The 21,433-nt window shown below is 47.6% G+C and overlaps 1 long non-coding RNA gene across 1 annotated transcript; it reads right to left on the bottom strand.

Annotated features, from left to right (window-relative positions):
- Positions 1-14,675: 14,675 nt before the first annotated feature.
- LOC142201384 (uncharacterized) lies at positions 14,676-19,051 on the bottom strand. The gene is made up of 3 exons (XR_012715505.1): positions 18,957-19,051; positions 17,190-17,247; positions 14,676-15,250 (listed from the first exon to the last, which is right to left on the bottom strand). It is a non-coding gene; the product is annotated as an uncharacterized LOC142201384 (long non-coding RNA).
- Positions 19,052-21,433: the final 2,382 nt, after the last annotated feature.

Here is a 21,433-nt window from a genome sequence, read left to right as displayed (position 1 = left end):
ATCTGCCATGAGGTTGTATGTGTTTCTCTCCCGTTATATACTACTGTACCATCTATGAAACTGTATCACTGAAATTTCCCCATTGTGGGACTATTAAAGGAATATCTTATCTTATCTCATTCAGCCTCTAACCAGCAGAGTTTTGGGAAATCAGGGTAGATTCAGCCTCTAACCAGCAGAGTTTGGGGAAATCAGGTGGATTCAGCCTCTAACCAGCAAAGTTTTGGGAAATCGCGGTAGATTCAGCCTCTAACCAGCAGAGTTTGGGGAAATCAGGGTTGATTCACCCTCTAACCAGCAGAGTTTGGGGAAATCAGGGTGGATTCAGCCTCTAACCAGCAGAGTTTCGGGAAATCACGGTAGATTCAGCCTCTAACCAGAAGAGTTTGGGAAAATCAGGGTTGATTCACCCTCTAACCAGCAGAGTTTGGGGAAATCAGAGTGGATTTAGCCTCTAACCAGCAGAGTTTGGGAAAATCATGGTGGATTCATCCTCTAACCAGCAGAATTTGGGGAAATCAGGGTGAATTCAGCCTCTAACCAGCAGAGTTTCGGGAAATCACGGTAGATTCATCCTCTAACCAGCAGACTTTGGGGAAATCAGGGTGGATTGAGCCTCTAACCAGCAGAGTTTGGGGGAATCAGGGTGGATTCAGCCTCTAACCGGCAGATTTTGGGGAAATCAGGTGGATTGAGCCTCTAACCAGCAGAGTTTGGGGGAATCAGGGTGGATTGAGCCTCTAACCAGCAGAATTTGGGGAAATCAGGTAGATTCAGCCTCTAACCAGCAGAGTTTGGGGAAATCAGGTGGATTCAGCTTCTAACCATCAGAGTTTGGGAAAATCACAGAGGATTGAGCCTCTAACCAGCAGAGTTTGGGGAAATCAGGGTGGATTCAGCTTCTAACCAGCAGAGTTTGGGGGAATCAGGGTGGATTGAGTCTCTAACCAGCAGAGTTTGGAAAAATCAGGGTGGATTGAGCCTCTAACCAGCAGAGTTTGGGGAGATCACAGTGGAATCATCCTCTAACCAGCAGAATTTGGGGGAATCAGGGTGGATTCAGCTTCTAACCAGCAGAGTTTGGGAAAATCATGGTGGATTCAGCCTCTAACCAGCAGAGTTTGGGGGAATCAGGGTGGATTAAGCTTCTAACCAGCAGAGTTGTGGGAAATCAGAGTGGATTGAGCCTCTATCCAGCAGAGTTTGGGGAAATCAGAGTGGATTCAGCCTGTAACCAGCAGAGTTTGGGGGAATCAGGGTGGATTGAGCCTCTAACCAGAAGAGTTTGGGGAAATCAGAGTGGATTAAGCGTCTAACCAGCAGAGTTTGGGAAAATCATGGTGGTTTAATCCTCTAACCAGCAGAATTTGGGGAAATCAGGGTGGATTCAGCCTCTAAACAGCAGAGTTTCGGGAAATCACGGTAGATTCAACACCTAACCAGCAGAGTTTGGGGGAATTAGGGTGGATTGAGCTTCTAACCAGCAGAGTTTGGGGAAATCAGAGTGGATTCAGCCTCTAACCAGCAGAGTTTCGGGAAATCACGGTAGATTCAGCCTCTAACCAGCAGAGTTTGAGGAAATCAGGGTGGATTCAGCCTCTAACCAGCAGAGTTTGGGGAAATCAGAGTGGATTGAGCCTCTAACCAGCAGATTTTGGGGAAATCAGGTGGATTCAGCCTCTAACCAGCAGAGTTTGGGGAAATCAGAGTGGATTCAGCCTCTAACCAGCAAAGTTTGGGAAAATCACAGTGGATTCATCCTCTAACCAGCAGATTTGGGGAAATCAGGGTGGATTCAGCCTCTAAACAGCAGAGTTTGGGGAAATCAGAGTGGATTGAGCCTCTAACCAGCAGATTTTGGGGAAATCAGGTGGATTTAGCCTCTAACCAGCAGAGTTTGGGGAAATCAGAGTGGATTCAGCCTCTAACCAGCAAAGTTTGGGAAAATCACAGTGGATTCATCCTCTGACCAGCGGAGTTTGGGGGAATCAGGGTGGATTCAGCCTCTAACCAGCAGAGTTTCGGGAAATCACGGTAGATTCAGCCTCTAACCAGCAGAGTTTGGGGAAATCAGGGTGGATTCAGCCTCTAACCAGCAGAGTTTCGGGAAATCACGGTAGATTCAGCCTCTAACCAGCAGAGTTTGGGGAAATCAGGGTGGATTGAGCCTCTAACCAGCAGAGTTTGGGGAAATCAGGTGAATTGAGCCTCTAACCAGCAGAGTTTGGGGAAATCTGGTGGATTCAGCCTCTATCCAGCAGAGTTTGGGAAAATCAGAGTGTATTGAGCCTCTAACCAGCAGAGTTTGGGGGAATCAGGTGGATTCAGCCTCTAACCAGCAGAGTTTGGGAAAATCAGGTGGATTCAGCTTCTAACCAGCAGAGTTTGGGAAAATCACGGTGGATTCAGCCTTTAACCAGCAGAGTTTGGGAAAATCACGGTGGATTGAGCCTCTAACCAGCAGAGTTTGGGGGAATCAGGGTGGATTCAGCTTCTAACCAGCAGAGTTTGGGAAAATCACGGTGGATTCAGCCTCTAACCAGCAGAGTTTGGGGAATCAGGGTGGATTAAGCCTCTAACCAGCAGAGTTGCGGGAAATCAGAGTGGATTGAGCCTCTAACCAGCAGAATTTAGGAAAATCACGGTGGATTCAGCCTCTAACCATCAGAATTTGGGGAAATCAGGGTGGATTTAGCCTCTAACCGGCAGAGTTTGGGGAAATCAGGTAGATTCAGCCTCTAACCAGCAGAGTTTGGGCAAATCAGGTGGATTCAGCCTCTAACCAGCAGAGTTTGGGGAAATCAGGTGGATTCAGCTTCTAACCAGCAGAGTTTGGAAAAATCACGGTGGATTCAGCCTCTAACCAGCAGAATTTGAGGAAATCAGGGAGGATTCAGCCTCTAACCAGCAGAGTTTGGGGAAATCAGGTGAATTGAGCCTCTAACCAGCACAGTTTGGGGAAATCAGGGTGGATTCAGCCTCTAAACAGCAGAGTTTGGGGAAATCAGAGTGGATTGAGCCTCTAACCAGCAGATTTTGGGGAAATCAGGTGGATTCAGCCTCTAACCAGCAGAGTTTGGGGAAATCAGAGTGGATTCAGCCTCTAACCAGCAAAGTTTGGGAAAATCACAGTGGATTCATCCTCTAACCAGCAGATTTGGGGAAATCAGGGTGGATTCAGCCTCTAACCAGCAGAGTTTGGGAAATCACGGTAGATTCAGCCTCTAACCAGCAGAGTTTGGGGAAATCAGGGTGGATTCAGCCTCTAACCATCAGAGTTTGGGGGAATAAGGGTGGATTGAGCCTCTAACCAGCAGAGTTTGGGGAAATCAGGGTGGATTGAGCCTCTTACCAGCAGATTTTGGGGAAATCAGGTGGATTCAGCCTCTAACCAGCAGAGTTTGGGGGAATAAAGGGTGGATTGAGCCTCTAACCAGCAGAGTTTGGGGAAATCATGTGGATTCAGCCTCTAAACAGCAGATTTTGGGGAAATCATGTGGATTCAGCCTCTAACCAGCAGAGTTTGGGGGAATCAGGGTGAATTGAGCCTAGAAGAATGAGAATTGTGCAACGCAGATGGTGGAGGAGTATGAGTTGGAATTGTAGAGGTTGAGCGCAGACATGACAATTCATGTTGGGGTGCTTGACACTGGTGGGTACGAAAATGATGGGTCTATCCAGTGGCAGTTTATTTTGATGAACGTCAGCCGGTCGGCACTCTCAGCTGACAGCCGGCTGCGCTTATCCGTGATGATGCCACCGGCTGCGCTGAAGATCCTTTCAGATAGCACGTTGGCGGCAGGACAGGACAGCACCTCCAAGGCGTTTAGGGCAAGTTCAAGCCACAGGTCCAACTTCGACACCCAATACGTGTAGGGCGCAGAAGGATCGGAGAGGACAGGGCTGTGGTCGGACAGGTATTCCCGCAACATGCACCTATACTTTTCCCGCCTGGTGACACTAGGCCCCTTAGTGGCGAGAGTTTGGCGAGGGGGTGCCATTAACGTGTCCCAGAGCTTAGACAGTGTGCCCCTTGTGGGTGTGGACCGGGCGGCACTTGTTCGCCTCATGGAGGAACTGTCCTCTCTGCCGCCAACGACACTTGATGGAAACATCTCCATCATGTTCTGCACCAATTGCTTGTGGCAATCATTAATGCGATTGGCCCTCCCCTCTACCGGAATAAAAGACGCAATGTTATTTTTATACCGGGGGTCAAGGATTGCAAATATCCAGTATTGGTTGCTCTCCGTTATTTTGACTACGCGCTTGTCACTTGAAAAGCACCCCAACATGAAGTCAGCCAAAACGCCGTGAAACGGACAGGTGTGTGGACCTACTCTCGTGCTGTGACGGTTCTGCTGCTATCCCTGACTCCTTAGTGTGATCTGCATTATCCCTGATGGCAATGGGGGATTCTCGCATCACACACAAGAGCGGGATTGTTACGCTCACTAGTGCGTCGTCACAGCTGACCCTCTTGGTGGACTCCTCAAACACCCGTAGGATTTCACATAGGTCTCCCATCCATGGCCACTCATGGTTGAGAAACTGAGGGAGCTGACTTTGTGGCACCCTAGGGTTTTGGAGATGGTACTCCATCAAAGGTCTCTGCTTCTCAACCACTCTGCTCAACATATGATATGTTGAGTTCCAGCGTGTGGGGACTTCGCACAACAGCCGTTGTTCGGGCAGATGTAGGCGTTGCTGGAATGTTTTGAGGCTAGCAGCGTCTACTGTAGACTTGCGAAAGTGGGCGCACAAGCGGGCACCACTAGGTTAAAGATGTGGGCCAGGCATGGAACATGTTGGAGGCTGGCAAGCTCCAGAGCTGCTACCAGGTTCCTGCCGTTATCAAACACGACCATGCCTGGGCCCAGGTACAGCGGCTCAAACCATATTGCCGTCTCATCGAGGAGGGCATCCCTCACCTCGGAGGCAGTGTGCTGTCTGTCCCCCAAGCTGATGAGCTTCAGCACAGCCTGCTGACGTCTATCCACGCCACTGCTGCAACATTTCCAGCTCGTAGCTGGGGTCAATTTAACGGCGGCGGAGGAGGAGGGTGTTGTTTCAGAGTCCCTGCCAGGAATGATTGGCGGGGAGACGAGGTACACCGGCCCAGTTTGTGACCCAGTCCCAGCCTCAACTACATTCACGCAGTGTGCAGTCAGTGAAATGTAGCATCCCTGTCCGCATGCACTTGTCCACGTGTCGGTGGTCAAGTGGACCTTTGCGCAAAGCACGGAACTTAGGGCCCGCCTGATGTTGCGTGACGCGTTCTGATGCAAGGTGGGGACGGCACAACGGGAGAAGTAGTGACAGCTAGGGACGCACTTGCCATCAGGTCACGGAAGGCCAGAGTTTCCACAAGCCGGAACGGCAACATCTCCTGGGCCAGGAGTTTGGAGATGTGCGCGTTTAAAGCTTGTGCATGTGGGTGGGTAGCGCTGTACTTTTATCTGCAATCAAATGTCTGAGAGATGGTGGGTTGCTGGGAGGAGGCGCATGATGGTGCAGGAGAAGGAGCTGAGACAGGAACAGGGGAGGATGAGGGAGAAGTCCCCAAAGTGGTGGAGCCAGATGTTGTGGTGTCCTGGCTGGTGCTCTGGACTGCAGCGCCAGCACTGGCAACAGTGGGAGAGGCAGTGGCGGCAACGCCGGACGACGATTGTCCTGCGTTTGCTCTCTCCCATTGAGTTCAGTGCTTGCATTCCAAATGACGGCGCATGGAAGTGGTCGAAAGGTTGCTCTTTTCAGAGCCCCTACTCAGCTTCGAGTGGCAAATTGTGCAAATCGCATTATATTTGTCCTCCGCGCATTCCTTGAAAAATCTCCACACCATCGAGGAACGTGCCCTCGATGGGGGAGTTTTTTCTGGGCTGGCTATGATAGGGAACATCTTGGGCCATTCTGGGTGTGGCCTGGCTTCGGCGAAGCAGCTAACCTCTGCCGCTGGACATGCCTCTGCCTCTAGCTACCCTCTTTGGTGCTGCACCTCCCTCCACATCGACACTGCTTTCCCCTTGCTTGACATCCCCCCTGTCCAGGTCGGGTCAGTGTCCTCGTCGTCCATCACCTCCTCTTCCAATTTTTCTCTCGCCGCCTCCTCCTCCTGCACACCGCACATGGCAACAGGCTGCTCTGATGGCAACTGTGTCTTGTCATTGTCACTGAGGGTGGGTTGCTGGTCAACCGCCACAAAATCAAAAGGAGATGGAGGAAGCTCCAGTGTTTGGGCATCTGGTGCACAAATCAAGAAAAAAGATTTTAGAGCTCACCCAATTTATCTATGTCTAGGCAGCGGTCTTGTTCATTCTTCAGGATGCACGGCACATCACGGACAAAGGATGTCTTGAATGCAGAAATGGAAAAAAAAAAAAAAAAAAAAGCCGGCAACTCATCCGAAGGGAAAGTACAATAAAATTTAACTTTTAATAACAAATCATAAAATTAACAAAAGAGGGAACAAAAAATAAACAAAAACAGAAAAAATCCCCCTAAGAAAACGCCTACACGTTTCAGAACATGACGTTCTTTTTTCAAGGCATGTGTAACAATCATTGACTTCACCCTTTATATAGTGTGGCTTCCCCAAGCCTAAGGTACCAGTTCCGGTTAATCAATACTAAATGAATACAGGTGAGGTTTCCCACTTTCGAATAACACCCTTTGTCCTACAGCACATTTGTTAATAAACTTTTCTTCATATATTCACATACAAGAATATGATCCAATTTGTATTGAAAAGCTACATAAAACATGTATTTGATGACATAGAAATATAATGTTAAATGTTATCACACATATATTCAACAAGATGACGCATGGTCAACGGTACAACAACAACCTCCAAGCTGCTCCATTCAAAATGGGACAGCATAGATGATATTAAAGAGTGATATATAACTCACTATATGTTACCATGTCAGATCGTTATAGATGAAGATTTATACATTTCTAGTTGAAAAAATAATAAGCGCTCTAATTTGCATGACTCGTTCTACCCAATCAGGGAATGACAAAACAAGTCATTCATGAAGTCCAGTAGTGGACCCCCATGTGACCTACATTCGACAAACCAGCACCTAACACTCAAACAGGAAAGGAATGGTGTCCCGGACATCCAAAAAATGGGTGCGATATGACCTCTATGTTGGCCACTTCATACTCTGTAATATGTCTTCCAATTTTATCTAGATGTTCCACATATTATTAGATAAAAAATAAAATATAATAAATAACAATTTGGAACACAGATAGGGCTTCATTAGTATATTATGACAGGTCACATGACTGGTTCTACCCAATCAAAAAGTCATGACTTAAGTTGTTCATAGAGTTCAACAGTAGAACTTCATTCAATTTGCTGTGGATTGCTGCTATTTTTCAGGACCCCCCCAAAATTCAAGGCTTTTTTCAGCTCTATATGAACTAGTCACTGCTGTGGATTCCGGCTATTCTGTGTGCGGACAGCCAAAAATGAAAGCTGTTTCTCCGCTATATATGAAGTTGTAACTGTTCTGTATCCCTGTTTTCCACCATCCGGGGAAAGCTGGACTGATGTCCCTACAGTGTATAGCTCTGAGAAGAGCTGTTGCTTTTCTTCTTTAGTTCTTACCTGCCTATCTGAAGCTAATCGCTATCTAGCCCTCAGCAGATGTCTATCTCTCCCTGTCTCTCACCGGCAAATGACGAATATTGGGCTGGACTATTCTTATAAATGGGAGGTCACCTGATTTCGGCAGCCAATGGGTTTTTTCAATTTTTTTTTCACTGCCTCCGTTGTCGTAGTTCCTGTCCCACCTCCCCTGCACAGTTATTGGTGCTAAAAACGCACCAGGGAAAGTGATACGAATTTTAATGCGTATGCAGCCTGGTATTCGATTGTGAACGAATACATCGAACGCCATGATATTCGATCGAATACCTATTCGATCGAACGGTGTTCGCTCATCTCTAGAGATGAGCGAACACTAAAATGTTCGGGGTTCGAAATCCGATTCGAACAGCCGCACACTGTTCGAACGGGTTTCGAACCCCATTATAATCTATGGGGGGAAATGCTCGTTTCAGGGGTACGCAACATTCGATCAAATTCTACTTACCAAGTCCATGAGTGAGGGTCGTGTAACACTCAGGAGGGCCAGGGCTGGCATCACGGGTAATATATCAGATGTGGCCGGCTTTTAGGGGGTCCCTGGGTCCCAAATGTGCACAAAATCTCCTTTTTGATGTCCCCGACTACCCACCCCCACTCTGATATCTGACAATGACAACAGACAACCAGGTCTCGGGGCTAGCCGTTGCTCTTTTACTAGCAGGACAAAGTAATACAAATGTACATATGGAGTAATCCTTCACATACAATACAGCGATCTTTGTAGGTAGTGCCCAATTGAGCAGGTGATGGAGCTTGGAGCAGGAATGCTTTGGATAGTTTAACTAGTAGTTGCTTGGGTAGTTAAACTTGTATATACTTGTAAAGATGGCCTGTATCCAGGGGGTTAGTCCTCAACAAACTGGGTACACGTATGTAGAAGAGGAACTAGAATGTGCCAGCAGCGGGAGACCCTCAATTTCTGCCAGACTAGCTATGGGCTTCTTAATTATAGATTTGTCCCAAAGACTTACTTGATTAGAGAGATACTTGTGAGGTCCCAGATGTATGGATAGGCAGGTCCGTAAGCTTTAATGCTTGTAAGCTTGGAGCTTCAGAGGAAAACACTCTCTGAGGAGAATCTTGAGTACAGAGGAAGAGACATCTCTGCTTGCAGTGCTCTGAGGGTTGGCTGCCATTTTCAGCTTTCCATGTGTCTGTGTCTACATGTCTTGTCTACCGCTAGCTCCACACAAAGAACTCAGACAAAAGGTCCCCAACCCCCCTAGAGGGGGCTGTAACTCCTCCTCCTCCAGGCCAGTCAAGGGAGCTTGATTGGTCCTGAAGGTCACCTGATTATACTGGACACCCCTTTACACTGGCAACTCAAATTACAATGGCAAAGTATAGGCAGGAGTAGTTCACAAAAACATCCACAAGATGGCGCATTAATAGACTCCCTGTGTGCTGGCTCTGGTAATATATAGAAGGAATGAAGGGGGAGGAAACGCTTTACCTTATATGCAAATGTCCATACTACAAGCGTGCAGGCGCAGGCGATGGCGGCAGGGAAGGCCATGTGGTATCCAGTCCCCCATCCAGGAGGGGAGGGAAGCACTGATGATGGCTGCCCTGTGTCCACGATGACCGGAGGCCTCCGGGGAGGAACGCAGGCTGGCCGGGTCCTTAGCAGGGGAGCCGGGAGATGAGCCGCGTGGAGGAGAAGCGGTGGTGGGCGCCATCTTGGATCCTGTGTGGATGCAGGCTGCTTCGAAACGCGGTCCCCGGAGAAACCGCTCGATGTAGAGGTCGTAGGATGCCCCAGGAGGGGTTGAAGAGGATCGCTGTGTCCCCCTGCGAGATTTTCCCATGTCGGAAGGGCTGTAGAGAAGCCGGTCGGTCGGAACAGCAGGCTATATCGGAGGCCGGGGAAGGAGCTCAGGCGACGTGCGTCTCTACTTCTCCATAGCCAGGCCACGCCCCCCGGAGAGGCACTTTTAGACCTAATTTTAATAAATGAACCTGACACACTGTCAAAAGTGGAGGTTGGTGGACATCTGGGTAATAGTAAGCATAACATAATAAGTTTTCTTGTACACATTAAGAAGATGTTCATTAGAGGGGGTACAAAAACACTAAACTTCAGGAAGGCCAATTTTAACCAGCTGAGAGAGGAGCTTAGCAGCATAAACTGGGACAATGTCCTCAACGTGACGGGAACACAAACTAAATGGGACATCTTCAAAAATATACTAAACTAGCAGGAGGACCCGGGTTCGCACGGGTATATTTCATTTTTTGTTTGTGTAGTGGCCCCATAAGAATTGTCCAGTTTTGCACTGGTGTATTTTGTATATCGTTTGTGTGTGTCCATAAGCGTCATGTGATCATGTGTATCTCATTTCGAATATCAGTGAAAAACCTGTGATCAGTTGTTATGGAGACCTTGAGTAAATATGTGTGTATATGACCTTGTGTAACAGTGTCATCCACAGCGCCCTGCCCCTTTAAGGCTGACATAACGTAGTGAAGGAAAATGGCTGGGTTGCTATGGAAACCTGGAGTAAAACTGTGGTACTCTGTGCAGAGCCGTGTATCTAATCCTCCGTACTGTATGCTGACGCATGTATCTATTCCACTGGCATGTGGTATTGTGTGCAGATGCACGTATGTAATCCTCCGCTGTGTGGTATTGTGTAAAGAGGCGCATATCTTATCCTACAGCGTGTGGAACTGTGTGTAAACGCGTGTATCTCAGTTTGGATATCTGTGTAGGATTGTGCATGTGGAGTGACCATGTGTATTGCAGTTGGAATATGAGTGAAAAACTTGCAGGTTTGTATTGGCTAAGGCAGGGAGGGGAGGGAGGGAGCATTGTGTTGGGAATGCTGTATCTCAGCAATGGTACTTCCGAGCGAGTTGGAGTCTCGTCTTAAACCTTCCCGGATACCTGAAGTATCTCTGTACCGAATTTGGTGAAGATCGGTCCATTCGTTTGGTCGCGCATAAAGAACAGACAGACAAGAATTCATTTTTATAAGATAGAGAGAAGAGATGAGTATAACGCACTATATAAACTGGCCCTATCTGACCCTGAGGTAATTGTACGGTACCGGATTTATACAGTCTCTTAGCTCTCTGTGGTGCTCCCTCGGTGCAGGCCTGGGTCCAGGAACTCAGCAAACTCTGTCTTGGGTGAAGGTCTGACCACAGTGATGGCAGTCTAATGATGGCACCTCCAGAAAACAGTCTATGAATATTTGGTTGAGCTTCAGCCATCCATAGCAAGTCTCTCAACCGGCCTTTAGTCTCTACTAAGACTCTCAACAACACTGCTGCTTTTTCCTGTAAGCCTCTGCAGTGCTTCGGGCCTTGCACTATGCTCTTAGAGGCTATGGCTGACTAACAGGTCCTCACAGCACAGAATCTGGGCCCAAACTGGCTGCTCTCAGCTTCCTGCTCCACGTCACTTCCTTTGGACTGCACCATTAAGCAGGCAGAACCAGGGAGATTATTGTCTCTTACATTAGTACAGTCCTAGGCAATAAAAGGTAATGTCACAGAAAAGTTTGAAAGGGGCAACTAACTCCTACAATTCTCAGGTGCCTTTGACTATTTTATTCGTGGGCATTCTCCTTTCACCTGTTCTATAAAAAAGCAGCAAAATAAACCCGTTACAGTCAGCCTAGTTTTTATTCACACACTTCATTTCTATGGGTCCATAAACAAGGCTGTAGATTTTGTGTCCATGCCCTATACCAGGAACAGAAATTATGAAGCATATCCTACTGTAGGAGATCCAACAAGTCTTTATACAGATCCAGAGCTGCGGATAACACACGAAAATGTGTTTATTTTTGTTAAGGATTAGTATTCACGGACAGTAAAAACTACTACACTCGTGTGCAGTAGGCCTTAGCCAAAGCTTACACTTAGGCTAAGGCCACACGTACCATAATGCAGCGCAGTCGATTCATCTTTTTTCATTATTGTTTTGCAGAATTTACCTCGGTGGCCTTTCTTCGCTTATTATACTTATATTGGAAACATCAGCATTTCCCCAGGTATAATGGACATGTTCAGACTTTCCAAAATTTGTCACACACTCAGTCACTATAAAAGATACTGTAAAACTAAAGCGTTTCTATAACAAGGAGCTTCCGCCCTCTAGAAAAAAAAAAAAAAATTCAGCGTACTGTCTGCTTTCTCGATCTGTGCTGGTCCCGTAGCTCTTCACCGCCAGAAGGCGGAATTCTAGCGGTATACAAAACCGCATGAGCCCCAGGCGGTGAAAGGTCCTCTGTAAAGGGAAATGTATCACAAAGCTCTCGAGGGGGGAGTGAAAGCCGAACACCTGCTCCAGACCGCAAATGGTGCCTTTTAGGTCCGGTTCACATCTGTGGCAGACGGAGCCCATTGAAAATGGCAGAGGAAAGAAAAAAAAAAAAAAAAAATCGCAGCGCGGACAATTATATCTACGGAAACGCTGGCGAATTCCCTGTAGATATAATTTCTGTTACAGAAAGTAGTTAGCGGAGGAAAACTCCATGAACTTTCTGTTCAAAGAGCTGCAGGAAGAACAGCGATGCGTTCACGCCACAGTTGTTCCCGCAGCGCTTTAGCGCTGTGCTTCCGGCCCGTGCTTAAAAGTCGTAGCAAATGCGAGATGGATTGGGAACCGCAGACGCTTAAAATTGAAAGGCATGTCGCTTGGTAGCAACACCTGACACTGAAGAGATGAATGACCTGGCTTTGAATAGTAAATACAGAGCAGCCCTCCCACAGTATTAGGGTCCGTTCACACGGAGGAAAATGACGCTGTATTTGGCACTGAATTTTCAGAGCTGGGAAAAAAAAAAAAAAAAAAAAAAAGCACCTCCCATTGATTTCAATGGGCTCTGCTAGCTTTTTATTTATTTTTTCTCACTCACGTAATTTTCCGCTAGCTGAAAATACAGCGCCATTTTCCTCTGTGTGAATGGACCCATACTATGACCTGAACTGACATCTCGGTAATGAAAACCGCCTCACCGGCAGACTGGTGAAGTTGCCGATAGCAGCCAGAGCTCAGCTTTCACTTTACCTCAGCAGCTCCAGTGATGAAAGCTCCTGCATAGTAAGCAATAATGACACTATGAGGCAGTTTTCACCTGACCAATATTGCTGCTCAGTAAGGCTGCTTGCACACTAAAGGATTTTTCATGGCTCCCTGGGCTATGGATACTACATCTCCATAAACTTCTATAGAGCTGCAAAAGTCACAGCTTTGTGCACAAAGTCGTCTATGGAACCACCGAATCCATGGCACGGAGGCCCGTAAAAAAAATACTGTAGCGTGCAAACAGCCACTAAGGATACCAGACATGTTTTGTCAGTGCATTCATGTATGTGTGCACGTGTGTGATCCACGAGTATGTATCCGTGCGCGCATGCACATATGTCATCCATATATGTGTAATCCATGAGTTTGTGCGTGTGCAATGCAAGTGTCCATGTGTGCAGTAGTTGTGTGTGCACTCTGTTCGTCCACGTATATAGTGTGCATCCATCCGAGTGTGTTCCCCGTGCGTGTGTATGGTGTGCATGTGGTATTTATGGGGGTAGTGTTTGTGTTGTATGTATCTAGAGAGGTCTGGTTTTTGTGTTGTGCTTGTGGGTTGGTGTATGTGTGATGTTTATATGGTTTGGGTGAAATACGTGTTGTGGCCCCTTTAGTGGTGACCCTTTTGTGCAGTCGCTATAATCCGTCCCTGTCAGTCACAACCGTTTTCCCTTCAGCGCTTTCACATTTCCCAATTCTATGAATAGGGCCTAACTTCAGGGACCCAAATCTCATGACGAGGGGGGGGCGCTAGCAAGATGTAACGTGCGCAGTACTCTGCTCCTGTGGGTGGAGAGGGGTGTGTGCTAAATTTCACTCAAATCAGGCAAGAACTGTGGATTTGTATAGAGCAGACTACTACAGATTTGGAGATATATAAAATATATAGATATGAAAATGCAGGAAATTTCAGCTATTTGCAGTTTTGCTGATAGCCAGCTCTGTTATCTCTATGTAAACACACAGATAGTACTCAGTGGCTTCAGTACAAGCAGCTGCATATTATCTGATCTGCAGAAGCTGCTGCCACAGATGAGAAAACCCCCTTTAATCCAAATTGGCAGATGTAGAAGAGCTTGGTAGGTGGTGCATATATGAAAATGTAGCAGAGCCTTACTTGCGGTAACAACTGATGGCAGGTTTTTCAATGATATCCATACTGATACATGATGCTTGTGGACCAATAGAAACTCACAGGGTCTTTAGTGTTCACATACACACAGCTTTCCATAGCAGCTACTCTATTCGTATGGGGCCACTACACAAACAAAAGATTAAATATACCTGTGCAAAGCCAGGTCTTCCTGCTAGAAAATATATATACACTATATATACACACACACACTACATATTGTTACTTTACACACAGCTCTGTTTCCAGTTTATTCTCTCCCACAGCTCTACTACAGCAGCCTCCCCCTGTCCCCCTTTAGCGCAGTCCTGTACAGCTTCTACCTTGCATAAGGCTACTGTGACCGGTCACACTTGTGTGGAGCCTTTACATAACTGACAAGGTTTTTTTGCAGGACCTACAAAAAAAAAAAAATCCTGGCACAGAGGCCAAGTTCAGTTTTTTGGTCAGGATTTTGAGGCCATAGCCAGATACAGTCTCAAAATCCTGACCAAAAAGATGGCTCTCATTGAAGTCAATGAGATCCACTCCGGTCTTTTTTCCAGGAGCAGTTTCTTCTGGAAGAGAGGAGAGCTGCTCATTCAGGCTGTTTTGCCTCAGTGCGCAGCTGGATGCCGGGGTAGTGCACCAGCTTTCAGTCGCAGTTACCTGGCTTTAGGTCCTGAACCTGAGGCAGCCTCCGCCTCAGGTTTCGGACCAAAAAACGCCATCTGAACTTACCCTTAGTATTGCTGGCAGTTTGTGGACCTGCAGCAAAGAAGAAATTCCACCTTTGTTTGTAAACCACACAGTAGAATAAAGATATCATGTGAAGACAACCATTACAATGGGAAATTTCACTTTATTATTCTGGAGACATTTCAGAAACAAATATACAATACAATAAGAATTGTGACTTTTTGGAGTCTAGACCATAATTGCAAGAACTTTCTAAGATCTGTCAGAATTGCTAGCTGGTTAAGAAAAACATTTTTTGTACTGCATTAGCCAGTGGATATGAAATCAATAAAAAACAAAAACGAGTCTTTAATAAAGGATCCACTACCAATGACAGATTAAGAGTTTTCGAAATATACCTGAGGAAGAAGCAGAGAGCATCAAAAGCTTGTAATCTGTCATTAGTAAGGGGGCGTTCACACAATCGTCGGTGTCCGCTGCTAATGTCCGCACAAGATTTTGAATGGACATTAGCAGCGGACACAGATTGTAGTGTGAACGCCCCCTTAGACATTAAAATAAATGTATCCACTTCTGAAGATTCAAGTTTTTTTTTTTTATATATAGCTAGTTATGTTCATAGGAAACTTTACAGCAAAAAGACAAATTGAAACATTTCATAGAACTAATAGTTGATACTCGAGATGAAGGTCCAGCCAGGTGTCCATGTCACATGTTCTCCACTCCTGAAGCAAGCACAAGTCTAGAAGAGAAAGTAAGTTCATGTCATTTTACAGAAAAATTGGAAACCGGATATGACAAAATAAATTTGGAATGCTATAAGATACGACAACCGACCGACAAAAACGCTCCACTACATACTTTTGGAATGAACATTTTACCGCCATTGCAAACAAAGAAAAACTCTTAGCACACCGTCATCCGTCCACACAACACTGACAACCTGCTGCAAAACCAAGACTGCAGGATGCAGCAAACAAAGCCTGAGCAGCCACCTTTAGACCAGAGGGTTTTCTGGCGACTGGTGTCAGATGCTGGTCAATGCAGCTACACTCCCGCCACGATGCTGTATAAGCTAAGCAGCGCAGCTACTAAAGTGAAGTCCTCAATTGGAAATCTGATATGGATAAGGCCTAAAATACCAACTCTTGAAGCTCCCTGTAAAAGAAAGCAGGGATTCCTGTAACTTGCAGGCCCAAATAGCACATGATCTCCAGCCCCTGCTAAGCCCCATACCACTCGCGGTGATGTTACCAAAATATAGACAAGCATAGGAATACGCTCCGGCCGAAAGCGTGGCCACCATGCGCTATAGTACAAGCAACACCACCACTTGTAGCACAGTGCCCAACAAGCACCAAAAACCCATGTGCTGCCTGTGCCTACATATCACAGAAGTCACCGCCACCTTCCACAGGGAGCTCCCTGAGTTGAGACTCCAGGCCTCATCCAGCCAGACGCCCGCTTAAGGGCTTCACTGAAGCAGCTACTCCACTCAGACCACACAGCACCGCAGAAAGAACACAGCTACACTGGCCAGCGTTTGATACCAGTTGCCAGAAAGCCCATCTGGACTTTAGGCGCCTACCCATGACTCGGTTCACCACAACCCTTAGCGTTAACCCCACAGCAAACTGCCTGTACTGTATGAAAAGAGTTTTGAGTACCAAGAGAGGTTTTGCCTTCATCCCATTAAATAAACCCCATGCTAAAAGTTGATACTACAAGTAGACGTACTAAATATAGCAGTCTACCCACATCCTCCACCACCCTCTCCATCACCACATGAAGGCTCAGATTCATAAGGAGGGGTTTATGAACCCTTACCTCAGACGCAACAATGGTAAAGGCAGTTTTGGGAACTACAGACTATAAGGATAATGTGCCACTGAGCTTTGAAGAGACTCACAAATGCAAACCACATATGGACAACCATCAATAACCTGCCCCATCTTACAAGAACACTGACACACTGCAACATCGCACAACCTAAACATAGCATGCACCGACAGGACCCCTCAGAGATCTGGCACAGAACAGGAATGCCAACTCCTGAGAACGAAAGCAGCCATTTCCGTAATGAGCAGGAGCAAACAGCACATGATCTCCGGCACATGTGCTGCCCGTTCCTACAGGTCACAGAAGTCACCACCATCGTCTTCAGGGAGCTCCTGAGTTGGACTCCAACTGTTACCCACAATCTCCACTTGGTGGGGTTTAGTTCAGCACCTACACTGCTCAGATCATACAGCATCACAGTGCGGGAATCACAAATCCCACGCAGCTTGTGACATGTCCCCTCAGTGCTAGCCGGATGCAGGATTTGACAAGTCATGACAGCCATCCACACCTAGTCTACATCTACTTGCCCCTTCATGACTCTACAACGCATTATCTTTCTAACAACTAACCACACAGTAGGATACAAGCTTTATAAACCTAGATTAGAGGTCAGTTCTCAAGGACACAGGCAAACCCTAAAGAGCACATAGTAATCTACCGCTAGTGCCCTCCACCACCCCTGCCATCACCACACGAAGGCTTGAATTCATAATGAGGGACTTATGATCCATAGACCTCCGACATAACAATGAAGAGGATAGCTTTAGGCACCAGTTTTATATTGATCCTTGCTCACAGCAGCTGCAAAATACCCAAAAAAAAGGCCAAATGGAACTTACCTACAATCTTGCAGATGGCAAGGTGATGTTCTTCTAGTAGTAGATCCAGCTTTCACAGCTACAAAAGAGGAAAACACGACACTTAAAAAACGTTTTAGTGTCGATTCAGAAACTGCAGGAGATTGATGTCGAATTTAAGAAATCCAACAATATTCAGACAAAGGGTAGAACTTATGCATCATAGAGTTATATAGTGAGCAGAACATTCAATACAGTAACACTTACCGTACTTACCCTGATCTTCTCAGCAGAACAAACATAAATCACATTATCACAATAGCATTGTACGGTGAACAGACATACTAAACTATGGTGCTAAAGTAAGAAGGGGATGGAGGGGTGGGAAGTGTGGGGGGGGGCGGAGTCATTCTGATCAAAGTATTAAAGTGATAACCCCTCCATTATCACAATGATACAGTGACAATAATGACCAAGATTTTTTAGTGACCAGTTACCCAAGAGTTGCCAGAGACAGTAATAAGGGTAGTGTGTCTAATATTATATACACAGAGGAAGGTGGAGGAAGACAAGGCCAGCAAATACAACCTATAACCCCGACAGAGTTGATCCAGAGGAAGGTGAAAACTGGCAGTCAGTACAAGACCCAGGATCAACTATTCTAACAAGTGTAAAACCCTCATACAGTAGGGAATATTGAAATATAATATCCACAGTGTGTCATTTTATAACATTCATATACACATTAGATAAGGTTGCATAAAGAGAAACATACATAAAGTACAGCCCTACAGAGTTGATCCAGAGGAAGGCAAAAAACCCCATCAGGCCGATGCCAATAACCCCATGTTATGGGAAAAAATTCCTTCCCGACTCCAGTACGGCAGTCAGTATAAGACCCTGGAAAAAACTCGTCTAGATTTACCATTAGGACTGGGGACAGCCAAAAAAAAGTAGTAATACATGCATTCTCTATAGTAGGTTGAGCTAGGGCTGGGCCAACAGTCTCCATACAGTAGTATGGTGAGCTGCCATTTCCCTACAGCTTATATTAGTCTAGGCATACTAATGCCATTAGGATTAGACTCATTTCTATCATGGTATTAGAGGGAAAAACCTACTACAACTCAGGGGGCCTAGGGCAGAGACTAGCCAAAGCAGAAAGTTACTCTGATGGCATGGTGAAGCAAGAAATGCAGAGCATCAATTGCAAAGTTTTTTTTCTTTTCTTAATTTAATTACTAGCCTTCACACGGTGTTACATCAATATCCCCTCCAATATCAATGCAACGGGTCATGCTCCGGCACCCTATCTAGCTAGGAGTAGGGATGGGCCTATGGCCTCACCATGCAGTTGTATGGTGAGCTGCCAGGTTGTTTTATTAGTCTAGGCATACTAATGCCACTAGGCGGCGGCGTTCTCATCAGAGCATTAAAGCAATAACTCGCCCAACTATCACAGTAACACAATGACAAAAGCAGCCAAAACCGCCAGACTAGGGCTACACCTATTAATGCCATTAGGAATAAGGGAGGCCAGTTCCATCAAATGCATTAATGCAATAACCGGCCGAAATATCACAGAAATACAATGACAGACGGCTAAACCCGTCAGGATCTGCTCTCAAGTAGAACTGGCAGGCATAGCTCTCTATAAGACCCGCCAAGGCATAGATCTGTTAAGAACCACCGGGCGCTGTCTCTATAAGAACTGCCAAGCACAGCTCGCTCTATAAGAACGGTCACCTTCAGAGCTCCCACAGAGTTCCACAGGCAAAGCTAAGAGCAAATAAAATGGGGAAACCCTACCGTGTCAAACCAGCCAGTCTCCACGTCTCTGCAGCACACCAGTCCACGCCGTCCTCCTTCTGCACAACTAGTCTCCGTGTACTACAACAGCTGTATTTAAGGCATCACATGCTTGCCACGCCCCCTCACGTGTTTCTGAGGGGGCGTGGCCAACTAATTGGGAAGGTTTCTACACAGCTGTTGTAGCACGTGCCAAACAAGTGAAAGTGGGTGTGGCTGGAATAAATTCACATAGCAGGCAAACAGCAGACTGTCTAAAGCAATATGTTTCTAAAGCTTTCTAAAGTTTATATGACTGTGCTGACAGTACCAGTATTAAAGATGGTAGACGCGAAAACCTAGTGGGCTAAAGGACTTCCGGTGACGACGAGATCATGTGATCAGACTGGCGTGGGCGGAGCTATTCAGGACAGTGCCGAGTTACACAGGAAAAGGAAGTTGCAGTGAATGGAGACTGGAAGGAGGTAAGAGACAGCATGTGTAAGCAAGAGGGGTGGAAAGGGCTGGGGGAGGGGGATCAGGCTGTGTGTGAGCATGATAGAGGAGTTTGGCTGGGTAAAGGCTAAATACTAGACTCCGTAAGGACCGTCTGCCGTTACAAGGTCACATGACCGGATAGGCGTGTCTTTACTTGTAAGCAGGACCTTCCACAGTATCCTGTGTAGTGGAGCAACATGGAGAGCTGCGAGGTGCACGATTTAGTGAAGGGGGGGAAGATACAGTAGGTGGACTGCAGGGAGTAGTGTAGAGGGGGAGAGATGTGCAGGGTCGGACTGGCCCGCCGGGAGACCGGGGAATCCCCCGTAGGCCCCAGCCTGGACTATTAAGACCCTCATTATGGGTTCCTACCGGACCTCCACTGCCTTTTGTTTTTAGTAGACAGTGGAGGTTCGGTAAGGCGTCTGCCCAGGGCGGGTGTCAGCACCCGGGCAAGTCACTGTGAAGTATGAAGGGAGAGAGACTCCGTGCTGAAGAGACAGCATGTGTGAGTAATAGGGGAGACATGGGGGGGCAGACTGTGTGAGCAAGAGCGGAGACATGGGGGCCAGGCTGTGTGAGCAAGAGGGGAGACATGGAGGTGTAGGCTGTGTGAGCAAGAGGGGAGACATGGAGGTGTAGGCTGTGTGAGCAAGAGGGGAGACATGGAGGTGCAGGCTGTGTGAGCAAGAGGGGAGACATGGACGTGTAGGCTGTGTGAGCAAGAGGGGAGACATGGGGGGCAGGCTGTGTGAGCAAGAGGGGAGACATGGAGGTGTAGGCTGTGTGAGCAAGAGGGGAGACATGGAGGTGCAGGCTGTGTGAGCAAGAGATGAGACATGGAGGTGCAGGCTGTGTGAGCAAGAGGGGAGACATGGAGGTGCAGGCTGTGTGAGCAAGAGGGGAGACATGGAGGTGCAGGCTGTGTGAGCAAGAGGGGAGACATGGAGGTGCAGGCTGTGTGAGCAAGAGGGGAGACATGGAGGTGCAGGCTGTGTGAGCAAGAGGGGAGACATGGAGGTGCAGGCTGTGTGAGCAAGAAGGGGGGAATGGGGGGTTCAGGCTGTGTGAGCAAGAGGGGAGACATGGAGGTGCAGGCTGTGTGAGCAAGAGGGGAGACATGGAGGTGCAGGCTGTGTGAGCAAGAGGGGAGACATGGAGGTGTAGGCTGTGTGAGCAAGAGGGGAGACATGGGGGGCAGGCTGTGTGAGCAAGAGGGGAGACATGGAGGTGTAGGCTGTGTGAGCAAGAGGGGAGACATGGAGGTGTAGGCTGTGTGAGCAAGAGGGGAGACATGGAGGTGTAGGCTGTGTGAGCAAGAGGGGAGACATGGAGGTGTAGGCTGTGTGAGCAAGAGGGGAGACATGGAGGTGCAGGCTGTGTGAGCAAGAGGGGAGACATGGAGGTGCAGGCTGTGTGAGCAAGAGGGGAGACATGGAGGTGCAGGCTGTGTGAGCAAGAGGGGAGACATGGAGGTGCAGGCTGTGTGAGCAAGAGGGGAGACATGGAGGTGCAGGCTGTGTGAGCAAGAGGGGAGACATGGAGGTGCAGGCTGTGTGAGCAAGAGGGGAGACATGGAGGTGCAGGCTGTGTGAGCAAGAGGGGAGACATGGAGGTGCAGGCTGTGTGAGCAAGAGGGGAGACATGGAGGTGCAGGCTGTGTGAGCAAGAGGGGAGACATGGAGGTGCAGGCTGTGTGAGCAAGAGGGGAGACATGGAGGTGCAGGCTGTGTGAGCAAGAGGGGAGACATGGAGGTGCAGGCTGTGTGAGCAAGAGGGGAGACATGGAGGTGCAGGCTGTGTGAGCAAGAGGGGAGACATGGAGGTGCAGGCTGTGTGAGCAAGAGGGGAGACATGGAGGTGCAGGCTGTGTGAGCAAGAGGGGAGACATGGAGGTGCAGGCTGTGTGAGCAAGAGGGGAGACATGGAGGTGCAGGCTGTGTGAGCAAGAGGGGAGACATGGAGGTGCAGGCTGTGTGAGCAAGAAGGGGGGAATGGGG

This window comes from Leptodactylus fuscus, chromosome 4 (genome assembly GCF_031893055.1).
Source record: "Leptodactylus fuscus isolate aLepFus1 chromosome 4, aLepFus1.hap2, whole genome shotgun sequence".
NCBI lineage: Eukaryota > Metazoa > Chordata > Amphibia > Anura > Leptodactylidae > Leptodactylus > Leptodactylus fuscus.
The sequence above is the reverse complement of the archived record's forward strand: the minus strand, read 5'-3'. Positions and strand labels throughout refer to the sequence as shown.